We start from the raw sequence: 27,148 nt of genomic DNA on the forward strand, positions 1-27,148 counted from the left end.
AAACACAATGTAGTATTTCAGGGAAAAGGTCACAATGTCTACAACATACTCTCAAATAGTCCAGCAAAATGAAAATAATAATAAAATGCATAAATGTGTGTATATATGGAAAAAGCTGGAGAGAGCAGCGTGCGAGCAAAAGCAAATGTGACCAGACGTAAATAACTGGCTGGTCTCAGGGAAACACATGAGTCCAGCATGCCGCTCACTGCTTGTCTATAAGTTTGAAGTTTTTTAAGTAAAAAGCTTTTATTAAAAAAATAAGCACATTTCATTCTCAGCAATCAAAATCAAAGTAATAAGAAATCATAACAGAAATCCTGCCTCCTATAAACTATTTATAAAACAATTTGCTCTTGGGGCTGGCCTGGTGGCGTAGCGGTTAAGTTTGCGGGCTCCACTTCAGCAGCTGAAGGTTTGCGGGTTCAGATCTTGGGTGCAGACCTACACACCACTCATCAAGCCATGCTGTGGTGGCATTCCACACACAAAATAGAGCAAGATTGGCACAGATGTTAGCTCAGGGCCAATCTTCCTCAGCAACAACAAAATAATTTTCTCTTTTGTGTTGTACTATTTTTTGTCATTTTGCCTTGAAAAGCTGATTTTTAAGGATGTCTTAACCCTCAATTTCACAATAAAATATATTAGTTACAGCTTTTTTCCTCAATACTTTAGAATTTAAAATTGAAATCTTGGCAACCGGGAGAGATCTAAAATATTCTGTTTCATGAAGTACAAGCTGAGATGAGGCTGGATATCAGTCTGCTATTCCTTGATGGGAAAGAAGCAGCCCCTTTCGTCCTCACCAGACCCTGAGGGAGGCAGCACCATGGTTGGTTCCCGGCCACCACAGGGTCAGAGCTGGTTTTCAGGACTGACTCTTACTGAGCACTGGGCTCCAGCTCCAAAGATGAGCAGCAGGTCCCGTGGAAGGCTCAGATGGACCTCTGCCACGAAGGCGGCTCCCCAGGCCGGTGGGCCAGCGGCCATGGGTAGATGGCATCGCCCACCAAGGGCCACAGAGAGGGAAACTGAGAAGAAAAGAACTGGAGGGAAAATGAGGGAGGGGAAGGGAGGTGCTGTTTAAATACAATTAGCCTCTTCTTCCCAAATGATAACAGAATGAGATGAATTTACTTCATGAGGCCTCCCAACTTCCTAAAGAGAGTCCCTGAGAAGAGAGGAGAGGAGAGGGAAATTACAGCAGAAGCAAGGTGACCCTGAGCCTCTCTAGTTCTCCCTTGTGCTGAAACACAAGGCCGGAGGCACAGAAGACCAAATGACCCCTGAGCCCCTCACATAGCAGTCCTGGCACCCGGGACGTGGGAACGCAGCAGGAGGGGTCAGGGGCCTGAAGGACTCCGGGGGCAGCTGGGCAGAGCCCGGGCCCTGGCCGTTCTGGAGGAAGCTGTGCAGCCAACACTCCCACCGTAGGAGCAGTGAGGCTCCCAAAGGTGAGCTGAGAGAAAGGAGACGGGTGAGAAGACAGAGCCAGCAAAGACAGGCCACTACTGTGAGCAAGGGAGCGCCCTAGAAAGGAAGAGGAGTGGAAAGGAAAATCGCTGAAAGAGGTGGAAATATAGTTTTAGAAGGAGACAAGGAATAGAAATTCCAAAGCTTAATGATGAAAATAAAAGAAAGAAGTTCAGAAATAAAAATAACAGGATATTAGACAGGAACTAGAAAATTAAACAAAAATATGAAATAAAGTAATTGATACAATTATATGTAATATTAAGGCTGATTTACCTATTTTACTTTTACTAGATGGGATTTTGAATCAAGTGAAATGCTTAAAAATTATTTCAAAGTAGCTTTTAAAACTATTGTAATATTAAAATTAATAAAGTATTTAAAATTATTAAAGCAACCTTTTAAAACAACTATTTAAAAACTTACTGAAGTCAATGTAGTAAAATAAAATTAAAATAGTTTTTAAATTGTAATACTTTCTCCTAAAGTCTTTTTGTCAGGTTTTGGGAAGAGAGTAGAGAGAAAAGCCGTGGATAAACTCATCTGCACACCAGGGTGTGCTGGTCATCACCCGGCTCCTCAGGAGGAAGCAGCCCTGCTGAGTAGCATCTGCGTTTTCATGGTGTAAACACACCACCGCGGCCAATTTCAAGCTACAATCTGAAGTCACTCAAGTAGGGGCTGGGGAGAGACGCCAGCAGCATCCCATTGGTGGCATCTCCACCACGCACCCACCAGACGGGAGCATCTCCAGAGCACGGATAAGAGCAAAACGCAGCACAGTGTTTAGGAAGCAGTAGACGAGTACTTATTACCTTTGCTATGTTTTCAGTGTTAATAAACACATTTGTTTTGCATTTTATACAGAACGACCTGAAAAAGTATAGACGGCTTCCTGAGTTTGCGTGTCTCCCTTGTGCAGGGGCCGTGCTGAGCTCGTCCCAGGCTAACGTTTGTCCATACAGTTCCCATTTTAGTGTGAGTGCTGCCGAAGTGAGCACCTTCGTTTTTAATATCATTTACTTCTACTTTTACATAATTTCTTTTTTAGATAAATTAGTTTTTAACAGTGGCTTGCAGAATTCCTGGAAACTAACCCCCAGCTCTTGGGAGCCGGTACAGCCGGCAGGTTGCGGGCCCAGCGCACCACTGATGCTCTGCGCTGGCACCGCTCCACCGGCCCGCGCCCTGCCGGCTCTGCACAGGGTCATCTCCTGAGCTAGCGGGCTGAGGACCAACCCGCCCGGTGTTCTGTCACGTATACAAAACAGAAATCGAACGTGTGTCTTGTAAAAAAAAAAAAAAAACCTTTTTTCCTTTTGAAAAGTGTTTTCTCCCTTTTAAATTGATTTTATGGGATTTTCCTTTTTTAACTACCAACACCTTGATTTCGGTAGGGTTTCAGAGAAAATGAAAATCAACTGTTTCATATAGTCTTTAAAATCTGCAGAGACATTTCACTTCCTTTGTCAGAGCAGCCGTTGTCTTATATAAGAACTGCAAACTAACTGCAAAGCCTTATGGTTAAATACTAAGTCTCTGCACTATGTGGAGAGAGCAGTAAAGGAGGGCGCAAAGTGAGTCGCAATAAGGTTGCCCCCCAGCGGCGCCGACATTTGGTTTGCACGCGGCGTCTGCACCTCCTCGGACCTTTGGCCGGGCAGCTGGCTCGGGGCGGGCCGGCGTCCGCAGGTGCAGTACCGGGCTCCGGTCACAAGGCGGAGCCAGTCCCTCGAGCTGGCCGCGCGTCCTCCCGGCGAGGGCGGTGTAAGGTGCAGCGGCGGGAAGACAGGATCCAGGGCGCCGGCGCAGGCGAAGGGAGAGCAGGGCAAAGGTTTTACCTCCTCCGTGGGACAGCTGATGTTCCGCTGAGCGTAGGAGAATATTAAAAAAATTCAAAAATTTCAAAGAAGGCACAAAAGCAGGATTTAAAACGATTTTCATTATTTAATAAATATTTATCAAACACGACTGTGTGCCCTGTACCATTTACAGCACAGCAGACAACAAAACGAAGGCCTTGTCCTTGTGGAAGGCGTTTTTCACGGATTAACCTTATTTTGCCAAAGCCATGAAATGAAACCGAAATAATGGCTCAACCTCCTTATTCAGCAGAACTATTCTGTTCAGAAAAAGGCATCTTTTCCCACAGGTCCCTCTAATCGAGTGAGGATCATGTTTCCACCACTAAAATATGCTTTCCAAAGAGCCCTGCTCCACCCGCGGCCTCACCACGGAGCGAGCTGACCAGGCGACGACGAGCGCCACGCTGAGGTCGCCCCGCCAGCATCACTGTCCTGGTGGTAGTGGGCTGCTCGGGCTGCCGACAAAGTACCACAGACTGCGTGCCTGAACAGCAGAAATGTATTTCCTCACAGTTCTGGATGTTGGAAACCAGGACGAAGTGCTGGCAGGGTGGGTCTTCTGAGGTCTCTCTCCTTGGCTTGCAGACTGCTGTGTTCTCCCTGTATCCTCACATTATCTTTCCTCTGTGTGCACATCCCTGGTGTCCATGTGTCCAAGTTTCTTCTTCTTATATGGACACCGGTCAGATTGCATTATCGCCCACCCTGATGCACTCATTGTAACTTAAGCACCTCTTTAAAGCCCTTATCTCCAAATAAGGTTATTTTCTGAGGTAGTGGTATCAGGGACATGACTTTGGCGGGACACCATTCAGCCTATAACAATAACAATCACAATAATTATACCCTGTTCTGGCCCGACTCTCTGCTGCCTGGACCACTGCAGTACCCTCAGGGAGTACTTCTGCTCTCACCAACCTCCTCAATCCATTCTCCTCCAGCAGCCAGAACAATCTTTCAAAATGAAAATCCTATCACGTGATTCCCCTGCTTCAGACCCTCCAGCGGCTTCCCACTGCGCTGATAACCTAGACTCCACTTCAGGGCCCGCACGCTTTCCATGCTTTGGCCCTGCAGCCTTCTGGGCTGGACCTCACAGGGCTGGCTACAGCACCATGACGCTGTCCTCCTCCTGTTCCCCAGCATACGGCCTTCCTCTGTGCTTCCCCCCAGCTCTTCACAGGCCCGCCTCCTTCTCATCTGAAAGATCTTAACTCAAAAGCCACCTCCAGAGAGAACGTCCCTGACCAGAACACCTAACGTCTCCTCCCACCCAACCACCCTCACTCTCTAATAGTCATCCTATTTTATCTTCCTTATAGCACATTTTATTACATCATCCTGTTTTGTTTACTTTGCAGCACTTATTACTCTCTGAAATTATCTGTATCTGTTTCCTTGTATATTGTCCGTCTCTTCCCTCTAAAATATAAGCTCCACGAGGACAGAGGCCTTTCACTGGTCTATTCCAACACCTGGAAGGAGCTCATGCTTGGCAGGACTCAGTAAGTCTCTGTTGAGTAATAAATGAATTTGCAGAACACTTTATAGTTTGAAAAATGCCTTTTGATTAAAAAATACTTCTATATACATTCATTCATTTAATTCTCACATCAATCTGTATTAGAATCCCCATTTTAAAAAGAAGGAAACTAGATCTTGGAGAAGCTATTTGACTCACCCCCTAGGAGAATAACCCCTATGGAGTGAAAGTGGAAGTTGGTCCTGAGGTTCTGTCTCTGGGCCTCTTTGCAAGAACTTCTAGAACAATCGTGGGGGTCAGTGGGATTTGAGGTGAGAAAAAGACTCACATACAAACCAGAACCACCCTGCCTTCTGCAGACTTCTCCGAGATGTTTTGGTTATAACAATGGTTTAATAAATGTTTACTAAATTAATTGACTAAAACATTTTTCATTGTTGTGAAAAGTCTAAATAATTCCAAATTCAACATTGCCAAATGGCTGCTCATTGCCCAAACAGAACAAACAAACACGAAGCTCCCTGTCCTGGGGTTTCCTTTTAAGAATAACACCAAAACACCATTTGGCAAACACTACAGTGATCATTGTTACGGGCAAGAGCAACCGATGGCTGCTAAAATCAGTGGGCAAAGTTTGAGGAGAAATAGCATATTTGCATGGTCTTGAAGTATCTTTCCAAAGATATTTACTAATTACAAGGGGAAAAGTAATAACTTATAGTGGGGAAAGCTGGCAGACACTCTCTGAACCAAGTGATCAGGGAATATCATCAGTAATAAGACATTTCAACAAGTGCCCCCTGACACGATGCTCTGAGAAGAACACGAAATCACATCTATGGCATTCTTCACAAACGCATCACCACAATCAATGCGGGAGAAAATGTCTGACAAACTCAAACGGAGGACATTCCACAAAGTCACTGAGCAAGACTTTTCAAAAGTATCACACTCAGGAAAGAAAGATTGAGGAGGACCTGTCTCAGATTGGAGGAATTTATAGAGACTAGACAACTGAAGACAACAGCAGATTTGGCACTGGACCCTGGAAGAGAGAAGGGAGGTGCGGGCACAGCTGGTGAAAGTGCAGTAAGATCCGTAGTTTAGTTCATGGTTTCGAACCAGTGTTAATTTCCTAGTTTTGATAACTGTACCATGATTGCATAAGAATGACCATGAGGGGGAAATCGCTTAGGGACACACAGGAACACTCTGCACTATTTTTTGCGTTTCTGTAACTCTAAAATTAATTTCAATATAAAATGTTTTTAAAAACACTGAAAAGATTACATTTTAAAATAATAGCATAATAAATTCCTTTTTTCTCCATGGTCAAAGAATGAAGATTTCTGGTTAATCAGATATTTTTAAGGAGTTACATCTTTTATATATTAGGGACATTCGCCATTTGCAATATAAGCTTTTCTCAAGTTGTTATTTATCTCTTGAATTTTTAAAGTTTTCTTCAACTTGAAATTTTTTTTAATGTGGCTGAATGTGTCAGCCTTTTTACTTCTGGATTTTGTTTTGAGTCATTTTCACCACTCCAAGTTCATAAAGAAATTCACCCATATATTTTACACTTAGATTTGTGTTGCCTATAGACTTTATCTTAGTATACAACTTGAAGTACAGAACTAATTTTATATTTTTCAAATGACTATCCAGCTGTTAACTCTATCTCTTCCCCACTTATTGGAGATGTCACCCATGTCGTCTATTAACTTTCTATATGCACTTGGGACTATTTCTGGATTTTCTGTTCTATTTCATTGATCTATTATGACACACTCTTACAACTGTAAAGGGTTTGTAATTTGTTTTAATATCAATTAAAGCTAATCTCACCTCCTTGCTCATTTTTATCAGTGTTTTCTTGGCTATTTTTGCTATTTATTTTTTCATATGAACATTAAATTTACTTGTCTAGCTCTAGAAAAGATCTGTTGGTATTTTAACTAGGATTATGTTAAATTTATGAGTTAATTTAGGATTGCTTGACATCTTTATGATTTCAAGCCTTCCTATCCAAAAACACGGTATGCCTTTCCATTTGTTCAAGTCTATTTTTATATCTTTCAGGTTTTCCTAATGTAGCATTTGTATTTTTTTGTTAAATTTCTGTGCTTTTTTTTTATTGTGGTTGTGTCTTCTTTCCCATCATATCATCTAACTGGCCATTGTTTGTATAGTTGAGGCTCTTGATTTCTGTATATTAATTTTATTTCCTACTACTTTATTAAGTTTTCTTTTTCTTTTTTTTATGAAGAAGATTTGCCCTGAGCTAACATCTGTTGGCAATCCTCCTCTTTTTATGCTTAAGGAAGATTAGCCTTGAGCCAACATCTATGCCAATCTTTATACGTGAGATGCTTCCACAGCATGGCTGATGAGGGGAGCAGGTCCACACCTCGGATCCAAACCTGTGAACCCAGGCTACCGAAGTGGAGCATGAAGAACTTTACCCACTCGTCCATGGGACTGGCCCCTAAGTTTTCTCTTTTTTCTTCTTTGTAGTAGTTTTTCCATTGAATCTCTTGGATTTTTCGGATATTTCATGATATCATATCTACAGATAAGATAGTTTTCTTTTTTCTTCTATCTTTTCTACCTTCTACCATTTCCTGTCCAATATTTATGTCTCTATTATTACTTGTCTAATTGCATTGGCGAAAGCCTCTAATTAATGCTAAATAATAATGGTGAATGTGGGATAGTCCTACCTCATTCCTGACTTTGATGGAAAGTCTGCTTGTGCTTCCTCAATAAGTAAGAAACTGGATTTTAGGCTGAGACATATGTATTTCATGGTAAGGAAGTTTTTCCTCAAGTTCTACTTTATTGAGTGTGATAGTTAATTTTATGTGTCAACTTGACTGAGCTAAGGGATGGCCAGATAGCTGGTAAAACATGGCTTCTGGGTGTGTCTGTGAGGGTGCCTCCAGAAGGGATGAGCATTTGAATCGGTAGACTGAGTAAAGAAGAGTGTCCTCACCAATGCAGGTGGACGTCACCCAATCTGTTGGAGGCCTGAGAAGAAGAAAAAGGCAAGGGAAGGGCAAATTTGCTCTCTTTGCTTAAGCTGAGACATCTGTCTTCCCCTGCCCTCAGAGATCGGTGCTCCTGGTCCTCAGGTCTTAGGCCTCAGACCAGGACTTAGACCATCAGCCACCTGACTCTTGGGCCTTTGGACTCAGGCTCACACCACTGGCTCCCCTAGTTCTCAGGCCTTCAGATTCAGACTAAGTTATACCACTGGAGTTCTGGGTCTCCAGCTTGCAGGTGGCAGATCGTGGGTCTTCTTGAACCAATTCCTATAATAAATCTCTTATCTTTATCTATAGCCATCATATCTTTCTAGCTAGCTAGCTATCTCCTGTTGCTTCTGTTTCTCTGGAGAACTCTGACTAATACATTGAGTCCTTAAAATTATGAATGCATGTTGAATTCTGTCAAATGTCTCTTAAATATCTATAGAAATGATCCTGTAAGATTTTTCTTTCTCAGATCTGTTAATATGATGAACTATATTAATACTCTCCCCAACATAGAACTATTCTTTCAGTCTGGAATAAATCTCATTTTGCTTTAATGGGTTATTGCATTTTGTTGCTAGTATTTTATTTTCAATTTTTGTATAGATATTCATCAGTAAGACTTCTGTGGAGTGTCTTATGCAATTTTTATTACATTTTTGGTATCAACATTATACTCACTTCAGAAAAAGAATTTGGAAGTTTTTGTTCTTTTCTTATTTTCTAGAATAAAAGATTAAGTACCATTAGGATGAAAATTGTTTTTGAGTTTAATAGAATTCTCCTATGAAACCATCTGGATTGAAGCCTTTTGGAGAAAGAGCTCTTTGAAAACTTGCCTATTGATTCTATGGAAATTGGTATTGTTTAGATTTTCTATATTTACTGAGATCAGTTTGTTTTGTTTCATTTTGCTTTTTTTTAATCCATCGACTTTCTTTAAGTCTTTAATTCAGTGTTTTTTAAATTATATTCACAATGTTGAGCAACTTATCTCCTCTATCCAATCCTAGAACGTTTTCATCATCTCCCCAAAAATCCCCATGTCTGTTAGCAGTCACTTCTCATTCTCCTCTCCCCTTACCTCCTCACAATCACTAATCTACTTTCTGTCTCTGTGAATTTGCCTATTATGGATATTTCATATAAATGTTGTACAATATGTGGCCTTTTGTGTCTGCCTTCTTTCACTTAGCATAACATTTTCGAGGTTCATCATGGTGTAGCCTGTATCAAAATTTCATTCCTTTTTACCGCTGAATAATTCCATTACATGGAGACTCCACATTTTGTCTGTCCATTCATCAGTTGATGGACATTTGAGTGATTTCTACTTTTCAGTTATTATGAATAATGCTGCTAGAAACATTTATATACAAGGTTTTGTGTGAACATATTTTTTCACTTCTTTTGAGTATGTGCCTAGGAATGAAATTGCTGGGTCATATGGTAACTCTATGTTTTACTTTTTGAGGAACTACAAATCTGTTTTCTAAAGTGGCTGCACCATTTTACATTCCTACCAGCAAAGTATGAGGGTTCTAATTTCTCCACATCCTCACCGTTTCTTATTTTCCTTTTTTAAAATTATAGCCATCCCAGTGGATCTGGAATAGTATTTCATTGTGGTTTTGATTTGCATTTCCCAAATGATCAATATGGCCAATGATGTCTGGCATATTTTCATGTACATATTGACCATTATGTTCTTTGGAGAAACATCTATTCAACTCCTTTCCCCACTTTTTAACTGAGTTATTTGTATTTTTATTATAGAATTGTAAGAGTTCTTTATAGATGCTGGATGCTGGATGCTGGATGCTGGACGCAGATATATGATTTGCAAAGATTTACCCCGTTTTGTGGTTTTGTATTTTCTTGATGGTGTCCCTTGAAGCACAAATGTTTTAATTTTGATGAAGTCCAATTTGTCTATTTTTTCCCTTTGGTTGCTTGTGCTTTAGGTGTCATATCTAAGAAACCATTGCCTGATCCAAGGTCACGAAGATTTACACATATGTTTTCTTCTAACATTTTTATAGTTTTAGCTCTTACATTTAGGGGTTTTTAAAATCAATTTTGAGTTAATTTTTGTATATGATGTGGTAGTGGTCCAACTTCATTCATTCGCATGTGGATGTCTGGTTGTCCCAACACCATTTGTTGAAAAGACTGTTCTTTCTCCATTGACTTGCCCACTTTGTTGAAGATCAATTGACCATAAATGTAAGGGTTTATTTCCAGACTCTCAACTCCACTTCATTGATCTATATATCTAGCTGTATGTCATTATGCTGGTATCACAGAGTCTTGATTGCTGTAGCCTTATAGTCAATTTTTTTTTAAAAACTTTTTTATTGTGGTCTAAATAGTTTATAACATTGTGCCATTTCACTTGTGCATTAATATTTGTCAAACACCATATAAATGTGCCCCTGCACCCCTTGTGCCCACCTTCCCCTCCCTTCCCCCTGGTAACCACTAAATTGTTCTCTTTGTCCATGAGTTTGTTTATATTCCACAGATGAATGAAATCATTTGGTATTTGTCTTTGTCTGGCTTCTTTGGCTTAACATTATGTCCTCAAGGTCCATCCATGTGGTTATGAATGGGATGATTTCATCTTTTTTATGGCTGAGTAGTATTCCATTATATGTACATACCACATCTTCTTTATTGAACATTAGTTGTTGGGCACTTGGGTTGCTTCCACATCTTGGCTATTGTGAATAATGCTGCAATAAATATAGGGGTGCATAAGTCTCTTTGTATTGTTGATTTCAAGTTCTTTGGATAAATACCCAGCAGGGGTATAGCTGGGTCAGATAGTATTTCTATTTTTAGTTTTTTGAGAAATCTCCATACTATTTTCCAAAGTGGCTGCACCAGTTTATATTCCCACCAGCAGCAGATGAGGGTTCCCTTTTCTCCACAATCTCTCCAACATTTATTACTTTTTGTCTTGGTGATTATAGCCATTCTAACGGGCATAAGATGATATCAAAGTCTAGTTTTGATTTGCATCTCCCTGATGATTAGTGATGTTGAGCATCTTTTCATGTACCTGTTGGCCATCTGTATATCTTATTGGGAAAAAAGTCTGTTCATATCCTCTGCCCACTTTTTGATTGGGTCGTTTATTTTTTTGTACTTCAGTTGTGTTAGCTCTTTATATATTATGGAGATTAACCCTTTGTCAGATATATGATTTGCAAATATTTTATCCCAGTTGGTGAGTTGTCTTTTCATTTCTATCCTGGTTTCCTTTGCCTTGCAGAAGCTCTCTAGTCTGATGAAGTCCCACTTGTTTATTTTTTCTTCTGTTTCCATTCTCTGAGCGGACATTGTATTTGTAAAGATCCTTTTAAGACTGACATCAAAGAGTGTACTGCCTATATTTTCTTCCAGAGGTTTTTTGGTTTCAGGTATTAACTTCAAGTCTTTGGTCCATTTTCAGTATACTTTTGTGCTTGGGTAAAGACAATGGTCTACTTTCATTCTTTTGCATGTGGCTGTCCAGTTTTCCCAGCACCATTTATTGAAAAAGCTTTCCTTTCTCCATTGTATTTTCTTGGCTCCTTTGTTGAAGATCAGTTGTCTGTATATGTGTGCTTTTATTTCTGGGCTTGCAATTCTATTCCATTGATCTGTGTGCCTGTTTTTGTACCAGTACCATGCTGTTTTGATTACTATAGCTTTGTGATATGTTTTGAAGTCAGGGATTGTGATGCTGCCAGCTTTGTTCTTGTTTCTCAGGATTTCTTTGACTATTCATGGTCTTTTGTTGCCCCATATGAATTTTAAGATTCTTTGTTCTATTTCTGTGAAGAATGTCATTGGGGTTCTGATTGGGATTGCATTGAATCTGTAGATTGTTTTAGGTAGTATGGACATTTTAACTATGTTTATTCTTTCAATCCGTGTGCCTGGGATATCTTTCCATTTCTTTATGTCATTATCGATTTCTTTCAGTAATTTCTTATAGTTTTCCTTGTACAGGTCTTTCACCTCCTTGGTTAAATTTATTCCTAGATATTTTATTCTTTTTGTTGCAATTGTAAGTGGGGTTGTATTTTTGAGTTCTTGTTCTGTTAGTTTATTATTAGAGTATAGAAATGCCACTGATTTTTGTACTTTGACTTTGTATCCTGCAACTTTGCTGTAGGTGTCGATTATTTCTAACAGTTTTCTGATGGATTCTTTAGGGTTTTCTATATATAAAATCATGTCATCTGCAAAGAACAAGAGTTTCACTTCTTCAGTGCCTTTTTGGATTCCTTTTATTTCTTTTTCCTGCCTAATTGCTCTGGTCAAAACCTCTAGTACTATGTTGAATAAGCATGGTGAGAGTGGGCACCTTTATCTTGTTCCTGTTCCCAGAGGGATGACTTTCAGTTGTTCCCCATTGAGTATGATGTTGATTGTAGGTTTGTCATACATGGCCTGTATTATGTTGAGGTACTTTCCTTCTATACTCATTTATTGAGAGTTTTTATCATAAATTGATGTTGGATCTTGTCAAATGCTTTCTCTGAATCTATTAAGATGATATGTGGTTTTTCTTCCACCTTTTGTTGATATGGTATATCACATTGATTGATTTGTGGATGTTGAACCATCCCTATGTCCCTGGTATAAATCCCACTTGATCATGGCGTATTATCTTTTTAATATATTGCTGTATTCAGTTTGCAAATATTTTGTCAAGAGTTTTTGCATCTATGTTCATCAGCAATATTGGCCTGTAATTTTCCTTCTTTGTGTTGTCTTTGGTTTTGGGATCAGAGTGATGTTGGCCTCATAGAAGGTGTTAGGAAGTGTTCCATCTTCCTTGATTTCTTGGAATAGTTTGAGAAGGATAGATATTAAATCTTCTTCAAATGCGTGGTAGAATTCTCCAGAGAAGCCATCTGGTCCTGGATCTTTATTTTGGGGGAGGTTTTTGATTACTGTTTCAATCTCTTTACTTGTGATTGGTCTATTCAGATTCTCTATTTCTTCTTGATTCAGCTTTGGGAGGTTGTAAGAGTCTAAGAATTTATCCATTTCTTCTAGATTGTCCAGTTTATTGGCATATAGTTTTTCATAATATTCTCTTATAATTGTCTGTATTTCTGTGGTGTCTGTCATAATTTCTCCTCTTTCATTTCTAATTTTATTTATTTGAGGCTTCTCTGTTTTTTCTTAGTGAGTCTAAGTGTTCATCAATTTTCTTTATCCTCTCAAAGAACCAGCCCCTTGTTTCAGTGATCCTTTTTACAGTCTTTCTTGTTTCAATTTCATTTACTTCTGCTCTAATTTTTATTATTTCCCTCCTTCTGCTGAGTTTGGGCTTTGTTCTTCTTTTTCTAATTCTGTTAGGAGTAGTTTAAGATTGTTTATTTGAGCTTTTTCTTATTTGTTAATGTGGGCCTGTATTGCTATAAATTTCCCTCGTAGGACAGCTTTTGCTGCATCCCATAAGAGTTGGTATGGTGTGTGTTTGTTATCGTTTGTCTCCAAATGTTTTTTGATTTTTTCAATGACCCATTGGTTATTCAGTAGTGTGTTGTTTACTCTCCACATTTTTGTGCCTTTTCCAGCTTTTTTCTTGTAGTTTATTTCTACTTTCACAGCATTATGGTTAGAAAAGATAGTAGAAATGATGTCAATCTTCTTAAATTTATTGAGGTTTGCCTTGTTTCCCAATATATGGTCTATCCTTTAGAATGTTCCATGTGCACTTGAGAAGAATGTATATTCTGCTGTTTTTGAATGGAGTGCTCTATATATATCTATTAACACCATCTGGTCTAGTTTTTCATTTAATTCCACTATCTCCTTGTTGACTTTTTCTCTGGATGATCTAGCCATTGATGTAAGTGGGGTGTTGAGGTCCCTTACTATTATTGTGTTGTTGATATCTCCTTTTAGATTTGTTAATAGTTGTTTATGTACTTTGGTGCTTTTGTGTTGGCTGTGTAGATATTTATAAGTGTTATGTTTTCTTGGTGGAGGGTCCCTTTTATCATTAAATACTGCCCTTCTATGTCTCTCTTTACCAGTTTTATCTTGAAGTCTACTTTGTCTGATGTAAGTATGGCAACACCTGCTTTCTTTTGTTTGCCATCAACTTGGAGTATTTTCTTCCATCTCTTCACTCTGAGCCTATGTTTGCCTCTAGTGTTGAGATGTGTTTCCTGGAGGCTGCATTTGTTGGATCTTGTTCTTTAATCCATCCTGCCACTCTGTGTCTGTTGATTGGGGAATTCAATCCATTTACATTTAGAGTGATTATTGATATATGAGGACTTAATACTGCCATCTTATCAGATGTTCCTGGTTCCTCTGCATTTCCTTTGTTTCTCAACCTGTGTATTTTGGACTATGAATTTGATTAGTTAGTTTTCTCTGTTGGTTTTCTTCATTTTCTCCTTGTTTATCATAAATGTCTCTGTTCAAATTATTCGTTTAGTGGTTACCCTTAGGTTTGTATTAAAAAATCTCATAGCTGTGGGGCTGGCCCCGTGGCCGAGTGGTTAAGTTCGCACGCTCCACTGCAGGCGGCCCAGTGTTTCGTCAGTTCGAATCCTGGGCGCGGACATGGCACTGCTCATCAGACCACGCTGAGGCAGCGTCCCACATGCCACAGCTGGAAGAACCCACAACGAAGAATACACAACTACGTACCGGGGGGCTTTGGGGAGAAAAAGGAAAAAATAAAATCTTTAAAAAAAAAAAATCTCATAGCTGAGATAGTCCATTTTCTGATAGCCTCTTATTTCCTTAGACTATATGGATTCCATCCCTCAACTCTTCCCCATCTAAGTTATTTTTGTCACATCTTTTTCCGTCTTGTGTTGTGAGTTTGTGGTTAAAAATGTGATATAATTTTTATTTTGGTGTTTTCCTTTTCTTTACCTTTAATGTTAAAGTTAAGTGTTTACTAACCTGATCTGATAGAGAGCTGCCATTTTCTGATTATTGCCTACCTATTCATCTCCTTGCTCAGGGCTTTGCAGCCCCCTTCCCTTTTTTTTCTAGGTATGAGAGACTTCTTGAGAATTTCTTGGGGCAGTCTTGTGGCAATGAACTCCCTTAGCTTTTCTTTATCTGGGAAAATTTTTATTTCTCCATCATATCTGAAGGAGATTTTCACTGGATAGCATATTCTTGTTGAAAGTTTTTGTCTTTCAGGATTTTGAATATATCATTCCACTCTCTCCTAGCCTGTAAGGTTTCTGCTGAGAAATCCACTGAAAGCCTGATAAGGGTTCCTCTGTAAGTTTTCTTCTGTCTTGGTACTCTTAGCATATTTTCTTTGTCCTTGACTTTTGCCAGGTTCACTAGTATATGCCTTGGAGTAGGTCTTTTTATACTGACAAAGTTAGGAGATCTGGAGGCCTCTTTCACATGGATTTCCAGCTCCCTCCCCAGGTTTGGAAAGTTCTCAGATATTATTTCTTTGAACAAGCTTTCTACTCCATTCTCATTCTCTTCCCCCTCTGGAATACCTATAATCCTTATGTTGCATTTCCTGATTGAGTTGAATATTTACCTGAGAGCTTCTTCACTTCTTTTTAGCCTTAGTCTCTCTTTTCCTCCCTCTGAAGCATTTCTATAGTACTATCTTCTGGCTGATTCTCTCCTCCATATAGTCAGCTCTGTTGTTTAGGTAATCCAGATTTTTCTTTATTTTATCCATTGCGGTTTTCATCTCTAACAATTCTGATTGGTTCTTCTTCATGGTTTCAATCTCCTTTGTGAGGAAGCTCCTGAATTCGTTAATTTGTCTTCTGTGTTTTCTTGTAACTTGAGTTTTTTTTTATGATAGATGTTTTGAATTCTTTGTCATTTAGGTTATGGATTTCTGTGCCTTTAGGGTTGGTTTCTGGGTACTTTTCTCTTTCCTTCTGGTCTGCAGCCTTAATATACCTACTCACACTTCTTGATGGGGTAGATTTTTGCTTCCTCATGGTGTTCTTATCTGGTGACAGCTGCCACGTATTGCCACAGGATGGGGATCAGGCACTGTGTATTCTGGGCCTGGCATGAGCAGGGGCTCCCCAGCTCCAGTCACTGACTGCTTTTCTCTGTGAGTGACTGATCAATGGCAGATCTGGAGCACTTGGCAGGGGGAGGGGTGCTCTCCTTCCCCAGTGCTTCCCCCAACCCCTGCTCGTCTCTCTGTGTGGAGCTCTAGGCATTTGCAAAACTGTGCACTTTCCCTTTCCCCACCGCCACTGTCAAGCTCTCTGCACCATGTTCTGGATGAATCTTGGCTGGAGTACCAGGTGGGGTCTGGGGCACCTCTCTCAGCTGTGCACTTTCCCCTCTGGGGCTGCCACACTCTCTGCACCAAGCACCAGACAATTCTGGGGCTGGAGTACCAGGCGGGGACCAGGGCACCTCTCTTGGCTGTACACCCTCCCCTCTGTGGCTGCCACACTCTCCACACTGGGCTCCAGATGACTCTGGGGCTGGAGCACCAGGTGGGAGCTGGGGTGCCTCTCTTGGTTGTGCACCCTTCCCTCTGTGGCTGCCACTCTCTCTGCACTTTGCTGCATATGACTCTGGGGCTGCACACTTCCCGCCACTGCCACCAAGCTCTCTGCACCTTGCTCCAGGTGAGCCTGGGGCTGGAGTGCCTGTGCCCTTTCCCCACCACCACTACCCCGCTCACTGCACCGTGCTCCAGATGATGCTGGGGCTGGAGTACAGGCAAGGACAGAGTGCCCTTTTCTCCTGTGCACTTCCTGCTGCCGCCACCTGTCTCTCCCCATGGAGCCCCTGCTGATCAGCTTCAACTTCCTCTGGAGGATCCAGCCCCATCATCACCTTCAGGTGTGTGGCTACGTGGGTCTCTCAGATGTCTTTTTTGTTGTGTGTGTGTCCTCTGTTGGTGTATAAATGTTCTTTTTTTTTTGTATCTTAGAGGGGAGAGTCCAAGAGAAGAGCTCAGTCCACCTTGACGCTGACGTCTTATAGCCAATTTTGAAATTGGGAAATGTGATTTTGTTCTTTTTCAAGGTTATTTCTGGCTATTTTAGGTCCCTTGAAATTCCATATGAATTTTAGGATCAGCTTGTCAATTGTTGGAAAAAAAAAAAAAAAGGCAGCTGGGATTTTGACAGGAATTGTGTTGAATCCATTGATCAATTGGGGAGCACTGCATCTTACCAATATTAAGTCTTCCAATCCAGGTACACAAGACTAGGATCAGTTTTGACAAACTATATCTTACTAGAAAGTTGCCCTTTTCAGATAGATTTTCAAATTTGCTTGTATAGAGCTGTATAAACTACTTTCTTATCACATTTTAAAATTTCCTCATTTTGACAGTTATTGTCCCAAGTCATTTGTGTAACTGTATTTTCGCAAAAAAAATGCTAGTGGTTTGGGGCCAGCCTGGTGGCACAGCGGTTAAGTTCACACATTCTGCTTCGGCGGCCCCGGGTTCACTGGTTCAGATCCCGGGTGTGGACATGGTACCGCTTGACACACCATGCTGTAGTAGGCGTCCCACATATAAAGTAGAGGAAGATGGGCATGGATGTTAGCTCAGGGCCAGGCTTCATCAGCAAAAACAGGAGGACTGGCAGTAGTTAGCTCAGGGCTAATATTCCTTAAAAAAAAATGCTAGTGGTTTACGTTTTTTTAATCTTTTACAAAGAACCAGCTCTTCATTTTATTAGTTCCTACTGTTGCCCTGTTTCCAGCCTTGTTAATTCTGTTTTTATATTCACTAATTCCTCCCTTCTGCTTTCTCTCAGTTTACCCTTTTTCCCTAAATTTTTGAGTTGGATGTTCTAGTCCTTTTTTTTTAATGCTTTTATTTTTCTTGATATAGACATTTAGTAAGTTCTGATTTGGTTATATCTCATAGACGCTGAAGTCATTTCCATTTTCATATCTCATTTCCATTATTGCTATTTTCTAGAAGTTTTCAATTTCATTGTTATAAAATTTCCCCTTTGACCTGAGAGTTATTTATTTATTTAATGGGCTTCACAAACAATTTCTAGGCTGAGTTCCAGATTTGAATATGGATGAGATTTCCCAGGAAAGGGTGTAAAGTGAAAAGAGAGATGACGGTAAAACTCTGATGGTTAATAAGACAGAAAGAAGGATAGTTGTCCCCAAACATTGCTGAGAAGGAAGAGTCGGAGATGTTGGATGAAAACAAAAGGTGATGTCATGGAAAACAAGGGAAGAGACAACTAGTGACCTCAGGGAAAACAGTTTGAATGGAAATTGGGCTGGGAGATAGAAGCCAAATTGCAAATTGCATGTTAAAGAATGAACAGAGTGAAAGTTATCAGTAAAAGCAAACTCCTTTCCTTATTAAGATTCCTAGCTATGGAGAGAAAGACACTAGCTAGGGGCTTTATCCATTAGAAGGTTTTTGGTTGTTGTTTTTTGTTTTATGTGAAGGACATCTGTGTAGTGGGATATTCGGGAATAACAATGGAGGCCTTTCCATCCATAATTCTTTGTTCTCTTCCTCCACCTGGGTGGCCTGGGCATTTCATGTTCATTGCCTATGGGAGAAGATAACTCAGCAGAATGCAGAGATCAGGGTGAATGCCGAGGAAAGCATAGCTATCAAAAGCAATCTTACCTGTGAGGGTGTGGCTAAGGCTCTTCTGCTATCCATGCCTGCCCCTGGGCAGACAGGCTTGTGTCTGCCTGGTTTTAGGTTAGGGGTTCAGGAGCACCGCAAGGCCTCCTTAGGCAGGAGAGCTCTCAGTGCCAGCTCTATGCTGCTCTTTTGCATGCAGTCCTGGACTATTTGGGACTGTGGGCAGCTCTGTAAGTCCACCACACAGACACACTGTTATCCAAATTTTTCCCCAAGCTTTCATTTAGATGCCTTTGAGCAGAAGGGGAATTCCTCTTGCTCTGCACCCTTGTTTATATCTGCTACTGTCAGGCTTTGCACCATTAAAGTTTGTCCTTCAGGTCCCTGTTCAAGTCTTTGCTCATATTTGTGTGTGTGTGTGTGTTTTAGGAGCTCCCCAGATGATTTTAATGTGCACCCAGACCTAGGGACCACTGTGCTAGTCCACGTGCAATCTATCTACCATCCTATAGCTAGAGTTTTCTTTCAAAAAGTACAAATCTAGTCTTATCACTTCTCTTCATTTATGGGTTTGTATTGCCTATATGACAAAATCCTTAGGGCAGCAAACAAGATCATTCACTAAATGGCCCCTAACCCACCTTTACACATTCATTTCCTAGTCCACACAACTAGCTACATGCCCTCTGCTAGTATTATTGACACTGTATATGGACAAAAGACAATATGATATGCATTACAGAACCCAGACATTAAATATCTCTGCTCTTTCATAAGTTTATAACTTAGGAGGGACAAAAATATAAGCTTTCAATTAAAAACATAAAGACTCAGAGTAAGGTGAGCAAAGAAAAGATGGCGTAAAATGACCTCTTAGTGGGAGGTTGGAAACTATTACAAAATGCCTCAGTAGTTCTCAGAAAAAATAGACAGTTGAGTGTCACTTCTCTGCAATTCAAAGATTGAAATAGAGAAGGCTGTGGGTTTGGAGCTGGTGTAGCTAAGATGCCTTTAAATTAACCAAAAGCTTACTTGAATCACAGCACGTACAGCCTGGCTTCTGGCCTGGTTTCATTACTGCATTATACAGTGGCTCCTCTCAACACTTGTTTCTGAGTCCTTCAAAGATGAAAATAATGAATTCCTATGCTTCTTGGGGCCCTGCTAAGGTAATCAAATCTCCCTTTCATAGTCACTTGAATAGCATTTATACCATTCTTGTCCTTCTCACCTTCCCCAGGGAAAGAAAAGATTCATATATCTTGCCTTACTATCTCTGTAGACGGAATGGATGAAGTTTCTGTCACTCCCTCTATCTAGAATATTTAGAACACTGAATTCTGTTGCTATGATTGACTACAGCCAAGGTGGAGTTACTTGCTCTGTGCACAAGGTGGAACCACTAGTTACCAACCCCTACTGCCCTTCTCACTCTCCCTCAAGTAAATTTGGGGCAATTTCAAACAACTCTTGGACTTTCTTTCATGACCACAAATGTATCTGATATGCACAGCTCATCATTTATGGAGGAAGTCTTAAGCATTCTTCATGTCATGCTTGAGAGGCATATCAAAACAACGATAGTTCTTCTTCTATACTCCATCAGCCCTCTCTGCACAGGCCACCCTCTCAGCCAGCTTCAACCTAGCACACAGCTCACCAAGATATCTAGGGGCCGCAAACCCTTCTTTGGGTTCCTGGGGAGAAAATTCAATAATGCCGCTCTGTGAGCACAATGGTCACTGCTATAACAAACTCCAACACCCAGTGGCTCAATATTGTAGTAATGGAGAGGCTTATATTATCCAGATGAGTTTTCCTGATCAGTAAGTGGTTTTCCTCCAAAAATCATTCAGGGACCCAGCTCTTTCCATCTTGTGATTCCATCCATCATTTTCAACACATGGCTTCCAAAGTCACTCTGCCTGTATGTACCAAGGCAGAAGGGGAAAAGCCTGAAGGGTCACACATGGCAGTGTTTTATGGGTCAGGCCTAGGAATGGCATACATCACATACATTCCATTGGCCAGAAGTTAGTCATATGGTCTAGCTAGACCTTAATTCCCAGCCTCCCTCTATCTGCAAGGGAGTCTAAGAATTATAGTTAGCTATGGGCTCAAGAAGAGAGGAAATAGAATTAGACTACCCAGTCTTGACCACAGTCCACCACCATGACATGAATCACTAACACAACCAGGGAGGGGAATGAGTGGTCAGAAACCGGTGAGTTTATCACAGAGTGCCAACTGCTGGCCTAGAAAATTGGCTTGGAATGGCCTATTAGGCTTATACAACCTCATCAGGATTTCGGGATAACTGTACCAGATAGGTATTAAGGTACCTGCCGAATCCACAGTCCTTCTGAGAGTTTCTTAATGTCTAAGTGGTTATGCTTTGTCCCATTTGATCTGCCTCCCTAGGCAAAGCTGCTTTAACCAGAGATGGCTACATAACCAAAAAATCACATCTATAGGTTTACAAGAGAAAGGCCTGGGAAGTTGTCTCTCATACGAGCTCTGCTCAACAAAAATGCTCTCTACCCAATATTGACAAATGAGCAAAGAGCCTTTCCTTCTTTCTTCCTCGGGAGTTTTAAAGGAAGACATACAGAGAGAGATGTAGATGAAAGAGAGATGGAAGGGCAATAACAGATTGAGAGAAAGAAAGAGAAAGCAGTAAGCAGAATCACAAGGTATCAGAAGCCACAAGCAGGTAGAAGCAAAGGGGTAGGAGTCACACTTTCAAGATTAAATTAGTTGGTAGCAAAGTAGGAAGACAAATCTGGAAGAGAGAGAATACAAATAGATGAGTAGAGTCATCAGCATGTTAGACTAGTAGAGCTGAGTCACAGAGTCACAGAGTGATCACTGAAATACAAGAGCCCTGTAGCCCCTTAATGGCAACAAATGCCATTCCAGTGCGCTAAGAGGCTTGAATGTCACTGTGGTAAGTTTTTCACTTATGCCTTATACACATAAGGAATAATTACTCTTTATATCACATATTTCCAAATATATGCTTACAATACACTTGCATTAACTAAGAAAACTTAAAGATTATTTAGTCCCATGCAACCTGGAAGAGCATGACCATGACAGAATAATGAAAGGGAGCTAGATTTCCAAACATGCCTGTAGCCGTCTGAGCACACAGTGATACCTTTTGGTTTGTGTCCCCCTCTATCTTTCAAAGCTAATGAAGACACTGCCATAAGCTGTTCTCTGTTAGGCATTTGCATGAAGTCTTCCACACTGAATAGGGCTGACACTTTTCAAGTGAATCCAATATTTTATTTTCTATGTTAAGGAGAACAGGTTGAGGCTGCAGGGGTATGAACCTGGAAGCCACAGAGGGTACACAAGCACAGGCAGCAGGAATTATACTCCCAGAGGCCCAGGAAGTACACTCCCTAAGATCACCAATCCTCAACCTCTGGCTCCCAATTTTTGTAGCTATGGAGCAAAATTTGTACCTCACGTAGACAATACAATAAGTACAACAGACAGACATCTATAATCCAGGGTCAACTCAAGTAGGCCTCCAAAGATATCAAATACAGAAAGGGTCTTCTTTATCACAACAGCCAATTAAGTGCCCTGAACAGGGTGGCCTGAATACAAGTGTATTCTTCTGCCATAATGCCATCCTATTAATCAACTCCCAACTACAAAGCCTGGGACAGAGTTTACTGGGAAACCTAGGGCCCCACACCTTTTGGGATGCCCTCCAATACACTCAAATCTGGGACACTTATGCACTTAGACTAAGATTGACCTGGAAAGCTACATCCATTCTAGACTCCTGAGTGCCACTGAGAAGCCATGGAAATCAACTTCGTCACGGGTCTGATCCCATCCCATAGGAACAGAACCATACAATGAAAGTAAGCAACCATTTGAGTAAAAAAAGGTAACAAAATAATATATGCCTTTTCTTGTATATGCATAGATTATTTTTGGAGTGGTCCTTAGAAATTAGTACTTTGGTTACTAGTACTTCAGAGGGGTTCTGGATGGCTGGTGGAAGGGGTTAGAGGGACTTTTCTCTGCACTTTGTTCTCTTTGAATTTTTAACCATGTGAATGTATTATCTATTCAAAAACTTTTTTTAAATTTTAATCCCCTTTCATGATTACTCCCTTCAGATCCTGTAACTAAGATCCACTGCTTTCTCTCAAATCTTACTCCCCTCTTTAACATCTTTAACAAATCCTCTTCTAATCTCAGTCAAAGTGGGTTTCTGTCTTAATCTGTTCAAAAGCAGCTATAACAAAATACCAAAAACGGAGTGCTTATAAATGGCAAACATTTATTTCTCACAGTTCTGGAGGCTGGAAGTCAAAGATCCTGGTGCAGGCTGATTTGATGTCCGCTGAGAACCTGCTTCCTAGAAGCCCTCTTTTCACCGCAACCTCACATGGAAGAAGGGACGAGCTAGCTCTCTGGTCTCTTTTATATGGGCACTAATCCCAACCAGGAGGGCTCCACCCTCACAACCTAATCACCTTCCAAAGGTCCCACCTCCAATACTATAATACTGGGGGTTAGGATTTCAATATACGAAATTTGGGAGGACACAAACATTCAGACTATAGCAGTCTCTTATTCATCCCCCCACCACCCTACTCTCAAAATTTAATCATGTAGATTGAGATACCCTATCTCCCAACAAGAAAAAAATCTTCCTTTTTAGGAAAATGGAAGAGAAAAGAATTTGGGTTTACAGGACGGATTGTTTGGCAGTGTAAGAAAGGGATAAATAAAGCCTATGAGAAAGTTCGCATCAATAATTTTAGTCGTAACATAATAGTAGCATCACATTGTAAACAATTCACATTTCCAAAATTAGGCGATATGTGAAATTATGGCATGGTCATACGCTGGAACACCTTGCAGCCATTAAAAACGGTGGTACAAATTTACAAGATGTCATTCAAGTACAAAGTATTCAAATACAAAGCAAACTTTTTTTGGTAGATTGGCACCTGAGCTAACAACTCTTGCCAATCTTTGTGTGTGTGTGTGTGCTCTTTCTCCCCCAATCCCCTCAGTACACAGTTGTATATTTTAGTTATGGGTCCTTCTAATTGTGCTCTGAGGGGTGCCACCTCAGCATAGCTTGATGAGTGGTGCCGTGTCCACCCCCAGGATCCGAATCGGCGAAACCCTGGGCCACCGAAGTGGAGCGCATGAACTTAACCACTCAGCCACAGGGCCGGCCCCGAAAGCAAATATTTTAAACGTGGAAGAACTCAAGGAAAACTACCCATGAGCACTTTTCTGAAAATAAAATCGATAATAGAATCCAGACAATAGAAATAAATCAAAATAAAGAATTTAAGGACAGAGTGGGAAATGATGGTTAACGGTAACTGCATTCAAATACAGGAAAAATATACTAAATTACATGAATGCTAAACAAAGTAATTTTATATTAATATAAAATTACATGAATGCTAAACAAAGTATAAATATTCTACCTTGTCAGTGTAAAAATAATAGTATACTTAAGGTAAATTGGGGGATTGAGGGAGAAAAAGTGGAAGGAATTTTCAAAGCACTAACGCGCTCCTCTTCTACAGCAGGCAGTCAACTGACACTTTCTCTATTTGAAATAGGCAGTTTTAAAAACACACATGACAAGTACAACCTCTTAATGTTTTTCTCATTATCTTTTCTGAATTTAAAATAGATAATGGCTCTCATGGCCAAGAAACATTTGAGATTCCACAATGTCTTCAATTTAAATTAATCTTTTTCTTTTGCTACATTCAAGTAAAATTAAATTAATACTTTTTATTTATAAAAAGCGTGGTTATTGTGATGTTATTTTGATAGGATAGTGTCTTCTTTCACTCATTTAATAAATATTTATTGGACACCTGCCTGGTGCTGAGCACAGGTCCAGGTGCTGAAATGCAGCCATGAGCAAAACAGACAGGCCCCTGGCCCCGGAGAGGACCGGCTAGAGACTGCGTCCATCATTTCTTTCCTTTTCCTTCCTTCCCTTTACTCCTTCTTCCTTTCTCATTACCTCCCCTTCCTTCTATCCATTTATGCTATTGCACATGGATACAAAGAAGTCTAGAATGATAGTTCCCTAACAGCAACAACTGTTATTTCAGGAGGAAGGATTTGGGACGATTTTTTAAAACTTTCTTTAAGTGATTTTTTAATCATGGTTCATCTAAACGGCTATTACAAGCAAACAATTTTTTTACAAAGCAACTGGAAAGTGAGAAGGCGAAAAGACAAGGTATAAACCACTCTTTAAAAAGTATTTGCTTTTACGTGTAATCATGAAGTATTTCAGAGAAAGTACAGAAAAAAATATGACAGACAGTCATATACCCAATACCAAGATTTAACAGATGTTAACATTTTGCCACATTTGCTTCAGACTTTTTTCCCTAATAATGAAACACGTCAGCACCAGCTAAAGCCCACACTCCACCCCTTCTCCCTCGTGTTCAGAGGCACCCACTGTTCTGAGGACAGTGTTCATCATTCCCATGCATGACTTTTTATCATAAACAATAAACACTATCATTTTGTATGTTTAAAAGTTACATATGTGGTATAATGTTCCTTCTTTTTGTAATTTTTTAAACTCAATATTGTTTTTGAAATTTATCCAAGTTACACATGTAGTCTTAGTTCATCGTTCATTTCATTCATATGTGTGAATAAACTCCAGTTTTGATGGATCACGCCCTATCATGGGTTCTGTGGATCCGACAATCCCACTCCTCTTTCATGTTTTCCATCCACAACGCAGACCCCTCTGTCCATGTAGCTCTTCAAAAGCTCTCTGAGTGGCTTCAAGCTTTCTCAGATAATCATTGTTGGGGGAACCTGTCCGTGCAATTTCTCCACAGCACTCACACTTTTTACTACCTGATACAGATGAACTGGAAAATGTTGTATGAACTTCTCTTCAAAACAGTATTAAATGTGAAGTCGATGTAACATTTCTGGCACCTGAAGTCCTCTCAGGAAGAGTTACTTCTAATCCATTACAAAAAGGTTCTTCTTACTTAAGTCTTACTGAATTTTAGACAAGACCTAACACTCAAGGTTCCTGCCAATTGCTTAAGAAACTCGTCTCCTGATCCGTGAACAGATGAACGCTGGGCGTGCCCTGGGGAGTCGCGCTCAGCGTGGCGGAAGCGGTGAGAGGGACTCCCCGCCCAGCAAGAGGACGCCTGGGCCGCTGCAGCACCGCACGTTCGTCTGGAGACGACAGACAACAGGGAAATGAGAGGGAGAATCCCCTGGAGGTGAGGCGAGCACAAAGCAGTCACGGAATAGTCTGGAACACCAACGATCAGGTCGCTCTGCAGAGGCACCGAAGCCTGGGACTGGCACAGACAGGGGTGGTCGGGGAAAGGGGAAAGACCAGAACTTTCAATCCGGGGCTGGACCCTACAGCATCCTAGATCACCAAATCCTTGAGTAGCAGTCTGTTCTGGGATGGATTAAAATGGAGTGCTTAAAAATATATAAGTTGATCTGACCGCATATACTTTTACAAATTCGTTCATGTGTTTTCATTTCATCCTCTTAATACTCGTGTGGCCTCAGTGGTGCACGTATTGTTATTTTAACTTAATAAATAAGGAAAATGAAATAAAAAGGGTGGCCCGTAAAAAAATCAATGAGAGAGCCAGCAACTGACATCGAGTGTACTTTTATTCTATTAGAGTCAAAGATGAAAGACCATCACTTACAAAAAACCAGACTTGTTTGTGAATAAGATTTGAGTGACTTTCAAATTAAATTTATCAGCCACATGGAAAAATTAGCTTCTCTACTTTAGAAGCATTCCTTGTGGGATGTGATCTTTATTTTTTACCAAACTAGATTTATTGGGGTAACTTACTCTGTTAAAACTACTCTAATGACCTTTGCTTGTTTCCAAAAATTAGTCCATACTCAGAAGGTGTGTAATTTGACTAACTTTTTAAAAATTTCTGAAGGCCATAAAGTAAAAATAGTAAAAAGACAGAAGGCATACATTTCACAAACTAAGGCTAAGATCTTTAATATAAAAAAGAAACATAATTCAATGGAAAGAATAGGGAAAGGTCGTGAACTGCCAGTTCAAAGAAAAGGAAATACAAATTGCTTTTAGACAGACAAAAAGACATCCACAACTAGAGAAAGGAAAATTAACACTCGGTTTCTATTTTCACACATCAGATTGGCAAAAATCCTCAAGTTTAATAATTAAACTTTGTTTAAGAGCGAGTGGGGAAACAGGCAACTCATATAATTAAGTGAGAGAATTTACTGTCAAGATAGCAACACCTACCAAAAATATTCATGCAGTTTTACATATTTCAAAGAATTTATCCTAGAGAAAAATTCTCACTTTTGCCAAATAATATGCATACTAAAATATTCTCTGCAATATGGACTATCACAGCAAAATCCTGCAAACAACCTAAATATCTATTGATCAGAGATTAATTCAATATTTGTGGTTCATTCACACAATGAAATAAAGAAGCTCTTTATGTATTAATAAAGAATAGTCACAAACATATATTGATAAGTGAAAAATGCAAAGTGCAGAATGGTTTTAGAGTCTTTTATCACTTACGTTAAAATTACACACAGATCCTACAACTCAACATCAAAAAAATAAAAAATCTGGTCAAAAAATGGGCAAAGGACATGAACAGATATTTCTCCAAAGCAGTTGTACAAATGGCCAATGAGTACA

General features: G+C 40.2%; 1 long non-coding RNA gene and 1 pseudogene across 7 annotated transcripts in view; both read right to left on the bottom strand.

Annotated features, from left to right (window-relative positions):
- The window catches only part of LOC100630169 (uncharacterized), a 105,289-nt gene that overhangs the window by 25,506 nt on the left and 52,635 nt on the right, over nt 1–27,148 (bottom strand). For 3 of the 7 annotated variants that reach the window (XR_011434303.1, XR_002805156.2, XR_011434301.1), the window contains exon 4: nt 3,127–3,344. The exons of the other annotated variants lie outside the window; for them this stretch is intronic. This is a non-coding gene — a long non-coding RNA (uncharacterized lncRNA). The remainder of the gene's footprint in view (nt 1–3,126; nt 3,345–27,148) is intronic. 7 annotated transcript variants of the gene reach the window in all.
- Nucleotides 2,354–2,477, bottom strand: LOC111771369 (U6 spliceosomal RNA; annotated as a pseudogene).

This window comes from Equus caballus, chromosome 30 (assembly GCF_041296265.1).
Source record: "Equus caballus isolate H_3958 breed thoroughbred chromosome 30, TB-T2T, whole genome shotgun sequence".
Taxonomy (NCBI): domain Eukaryota; kingdom Metazoa; phylum Chordata; class Mammalia; order Perissodactyla; family Equidae; genus Equus; species Equus caballus.